Source organism: Triticum dicoccoides, chromosome 5A, assembly GCF_002162155.2.
Source record: "Triticum dicoccoides isolate Atlit2015 ecotype Zavitan chromosome 5A, WEW_v2.0, whole genome shotgun sequence".
NCBI classification, from domain to species: domain Eukaryota; kingdom Viridiplantae; phylum Streptophyta; class Magnoliopsida; order Poales; family Poaceae; genus Triticum; species Triticum dicoccoides.
The window spans coordinates 381745329-381750996 of record NC_041388.1 but is presented as its reverse complement, the minus strand read 5'-3'; the positions used below and the strand labels follow the sequence as shown (position 1 = coordinate 381750996).

The window sequence follows — 5668 nt, the reverse complement described above, 5'->3', positions numbered from 1 at the left end:
AAGAAGAAAAATAAACAGAAATCTGAAGAAAAAAAACGGCTAGGAAACTCTAGAAGGTTCTCAAAACCGGAAATACTGCAACGCGCTAATGGGCTGGCTCTTGTCATCGCTCGATCGAAAGGTCTGTGCGAAAGGTGGACACCTTGACGCAATGTGCGTCTAATAGGATATTCCGCGTTACCTATGTATCACTTCGTGCGATTCCTATAACACCTCGGCTGCCACACATGCGACTACATACGCCTGGCGCGTCAAACACACATACGCATGGTTCTGTTTTTTTTAGTTCAATTTTTAATTCTTGTGGGTCTTTTGTTTATTGACCGGTTTTTTCTCCTGGATTTTTTTAGTTCTTATTTTCTATTTTTTAAGAGTTCATTATGTATTTAAAATTTTATTGTAGCAGTGAGAAAACAATGTTAACATGTATAAAAAAGTTGCTCATGTATACGAAAAACATACAACATGTGTGAAAAAAGTAGACCTCAAAACATATATTTCAAAAATGTTAACCATGTATTTAAAAATGTTAAACGCGAACAAAAGCATGTTCCTGATGTATCAAAAAGATAATACTAATGTATACAAAAAATGTGCAATATGTATACATAAGGTAAAACATGTGTTTGAAAAAATATGAATCATGTACTTCAAAATGTTAAAAGAGTATAAAATATTAGATGTAACCAAAATTTACTATGTGTAGGAAAAACGTGACATCAAAATATATATTTGAAAAAATGTTAATCATGTCTTTGAAAATGTTAAACGTGTATAAAAAATGTGCGGGATTTATTAAAAAAAATTATAATATGTAAGAAACAAGTCGACATCAAAATATTAAAAAAATGATAATCATGTATTTTAAAAATGCTAAACATGTATAAGAAAATGTTCCTTATCCATATGAATAATACAATGTGTATGGAAAAAACAACCAATAATCAATATTCTTCTTAAAAAAAATAAGCCATGTATTTGAAAAACTTTGAATGTTGTATAAAAAATTGTGCCTGCTATATACGAAAAAAATGCACAATATGTATGGGACACATGTAATGGAAAACTAAAAAACAAAAAATTTAAAAGCTAAGGAAAACGGTGAAAGAAACAAATAAAATATTAGAAAACTAAGAAAAAATCAAAGAACAAAAAAGAGTTATCTATACGAACAAAATATAAGAAAAGCGAAGGAAGAAAAAAAAAGAAAAAACACAAAGGAACCCAAGAAAACATGCAAAACAGGGGTCAGAAAAAAACATGGTACATTAAAGGACCAGCCCAGTAGGAACTCCAGCAGTCAGTGAGCGATAGCAAGTATATCTTCCGTCTCGCTAAAGCATTCTCTTCCCCACTATATACCAGGCCAGCCAGTTTTTTTTAAAAAAAAGATCAATGACTCGTTGTTCCTGTAGGTTCATTTGACTTGTTTTTTTTCTTATGTTTTTTCTGACGGTTTTATTTGTTTCTTCCTGAATTTTTATGGGTTTTCTATTTTCTTTTTCTGTTAATTGGTTTTTCTATTTTTTCATGGTTTGTTATTTTTCTTCCTTTTTCTTCAGTTTTTTATTGTTTCATTCTCGGTTGCCTTTGGTTCTTCCTATTTATTGTTTCATTTTCCTTAATTGCACTGGTTTTCTTTAGTTTTTGTTTTTTATGCTGTTTTTGTTTCTTCAATGGCTTATCTTTCTTTCGTCGCTACGCTTCGGTTTCCCTTTATTATTTTCTTGGGTTTATTGTTTTCTATATGTTTCTTTCTCTGTTTTTATCATTTTTTTCTTCAACATATGTCTAATGTTTCATTTTTTTCATTCTGTATGTTTCATATACGTGAAGAACATTTTTCTAATACATGTTTAACATTTATAAATACAAGTTTAACATTTTTAATACATCATCAATATTTTTCATACACATTTTTTATCATTTTTCAATACTTGATTAACTCTTTTGAAATATAAGATTAACATTTTTTGAATACATGGTCAACACTTTTTCTATACGCATTTAATATTTTTTTCAAATGCTTTGTTAATATTTTTCAAGTACAAGATTAACATCTTTTTATACAAGGTCAACATTTTTTCTATACATATTTAACATTTTTTAAATGCTTGATCAACAATTTTCCAAATGCAAGATTGACATTTTTTTAATACATGGCCAACATTTTTCTATAAACATTTAACTTTTTTAAATGCTTGATTAGGATTTTAAATACTTGTTTAACATTTTTAAATGCTTGATAATATGCTTTAAATACATTATCAACGTTTTTCACACACATTGTATATTTTTTGTATACATTTTTCGTATGACACGTCAACCTTTTTTCTACACACATTTAACATTTTTAAATGCTTGATTAACATTTTTAATGCAAGATTAACATTTTCTAAATACATGGTCAAAAAAATCTATACACAATTACTCCCTCTGTTCCCACCGCCTGAAATCGACCACCCGTAGGTCAAAAGCTTGATATTTTAGGCGCCGGCGACGAGCTTCTGGCCGGCGGAGGCGCTGGATCCGCGTGCTTCGACGCCGGCGACGAAGCGACATGGATCCGGGCGGGATGCTGCTGGAGGACTTCGGGCTGTGGGTGGACCTGGCGCGGCGCATCCGCGAGGTGCTGGCCAACTACCCGGAGGGCAGCACCGCGCTGCGGGAGCTTATCCAGAACGCCGACGATGCCGGGGCCTCGTGCGTCCACCTCTGCCTCGACTGCTGCGCCCATGGGGCCCGCTCGCTGCTCGCCCCCGCGCTCGCACAGTGTTCGCCAGCAACGACGCCGCCTTCACCGACAACGAGTTCGCCAGCATCCCCCGCATCGGCGGCAGCAAGAAGTCCTCCCAGGCCTGGAAGACCGGCAGCAAGATGGGCGCTAGCTACGCTCTCTGTCGCTGCCGAGCTCTGCTTCGAGCTGCTGCTCTTTCAATCTGAACCAGTACGTGTTCATTTTCTACTCGTACGAATGTTGTTGCTGTGTTCTGTTGTCACCTACGAATGCTGCTGCTAATTTGAGTTCTACTGTTAATTTGAGTACAGTATGCTTAGCAAGGACCCACTGTTAATTTGGAGTAGCAATTGTACTCCATTGAAGTACTGTTACTGTTAATTTGCAAACTAATATTTGGAGTAGCAGCATACTGAATCATGTGTAATTTGAACTGGTGTGTGTACCAACTGATGATGGTTCTTAAGTTTAGCATGCATCACCAAGTTAATTGGGCGCCTAATTGCCAACTCTTTTGTGACAGGAACATATTCATAATGGATAAAAACAACTTGCCAAGTTCTTTTGTGACTGGAGCATATTCAGAATGGAATAAAAACAACTTGCCAAGTTCTTTTGTGACCGGAACATATTCAGAATTTATTTCTACTCCAGTTCATTTGCTTAATTTTCTTTGAGTACATTTGCTTAATTTACTTGGAGTACATTTAACTTGGAGTACTTCAATACTCCAAGATTTGCTTAATTTGTGAACTGGAGTAGTTTTCAGAATGGAATGAAAACTAATGACAGTACATTTGCTTAATTTGCTTCGAGTACATTTAACTTGGAGTCCTCCGGTACTCCAGGATTTGCTACTCAAACAAATTTTGAGTACTTGCACTTGCACACAACACTACTCAGCAATTTTCAATTAATTTTCTTGGATTACTCCAACTTGCTCTGTTAGGTTATCTTACTTTTTCTGTTAATTACTCCATCTTGGATACTTGGAGTACTGATGATGATTGCTGCTGTTATGTTAGGACTTGCAAGCAATAGTTTTAGTAGTTTAGTGTAGGACTTGCAACAAGAGAGCTACTATAGTATACTCCTCTTGTGCCCTCCATATTCTTGCTCTGTTCTTGCTCTCTTCTCTCTCTTCTCTCTTCTACAGTAATATGAGCGCTACAGTAATATGACTTGTGACCTTGAATGTTTTTTTCCATCAGATTGTTTTAAAGAAGGCTATTGAAAAAAGATGTGTGTGGGTATCAGTCACTCTCATGCCGGCATGCCGCACTTTCAGCTAGTAGGTTGGTATCTCAACATTTCTCCATTCAAGTCATTTCCCATAGTGTTTTTTCGAAGCACTAACTGCAGATCTGCATACTAAGAATGACTGGAGTATTATATTTACATCAAATTATGTCAAAAAATTTAGATTGTTCAGTCATACCATAGTGTTTAAAAGTTTGGACATTCTGAAGATTCAAATAAAAATAGACATGTGCACAGTTTACTTGATCATCTCAAGTTACATGTGAAAGTGACCCTCTTATGGGAATAATGAAGTACAGAAATGAGAGTGAGTTCAAAGTAAGGCTGGGGTAAAATTTTCAAAGGCCATGATCTACTCCTTCCTGATATTCCTACTCCTATTCCTACTCAATTTTACCTTAAATGAGAGTAGCAATTATTTCTGCCCGTTAATTCATACTCCTAATGATTTGGAGTACTGATGAAACTAAGTCCAAACCTGTTCTAAATTGACAGTACTTGTTCATCTTTTCTATTGACAGTACCGTTCCAAACCTGTATTGACAGTACATGTTCTACTCAGTGTTCATCTTTCACTGTTCAATATCACTGTTCAGTTTCAGTGTTAAATTTCATTATTACTCCAAGATTGTACTGCATGCAATTATTCAGGACAAATGATTACAGCATGTTTATGATCATCAAATTGTTTGCTCAGATGCAGAGCGAGTACTGGGCGAGGAGATGAACCTAGGCGAGCAAAATTGAGAACTCCGGCTGGAGCAGCTTCTGTCCAGCGGCAAGGACTTCAGCGGCAGCAACACCTGTGCGTGGGGAGGAACAACCCATGGGCACGGGCAGGCGGCAGCTCGCCTCCACCAGTGGGCGGCTGCAGAGCACCAGCTCGCCACCACCAGCGGCCGGCAGCAGAGCACCAGCTCACCTCCACCAGCGGGCGGCAGCAGAGCACCACCTGGGCACGCGCGGGCCAGGAGGGGCTCCTTGGCGTGGGAGAGGAGGAGCGCCTGGGAAAGGGTGGAGGCGGAAGTGGAGGGCGGGGGGCGGGGGCGGAAGACGCCGAGGAAGAAAACGGGCTGATTCAAAGTTTGAACTATGGGCATAAAGGTCCATTTGCCCATTTTCACCTGGTCGGAACATATTCCCCAGCGACTTACATTTCGGAACAGAGGGAGTAATATTTTTCAAATGCTTGATTGTTATTATGAAACACATGTTTAACATTTTTTAAATGCTTGATTAATATGTTTAAATGAATGATCAACTTTTTCACACACACTGTACAATTTTCTGTCAATTTTCTATATACATTTCAAAATTTTCAAATGCATGATTTATATTTAAAAAAATTATTTAGAATATTATTTTAATGTTTTTTAAAGGGGAATATATTAATATCAAGTAGATATCAATTACACCCAGCCTCTGCACCAACAAAATGCCTAAGAACATCCAGGATAAACATAGACAAAAAAACAAAATAATAAGAGAAAAAAACCACCATGGTGATCAGTAACTCACTGTAGGAGCACTCTAACCACCACCAAAGACAACACCTGGATTAGAAAGAAGTTTCTCCAAAAGCAACGCCTCCAGAAAGGAAACAATGCACAAGCGTTGTCGTTGCCCAATCAAAGATCATAGGTTTTCACCCTAGAGAAAGACCGCGTTTCC

At 37.2% G+C, this 5668-nt stretch overlaps 1 pseudogene; it reads left to right on the top strand.

The window, feature by feature from the left end:
• The first annotated feature begins 2451 nt into the window (after positions 1-2451).
• Positions 2452-4995, top strand: LOC119297376 (annotated as a pseudogene).
• Positions 4996-5668: the final 673 nt, after the last annotated feature.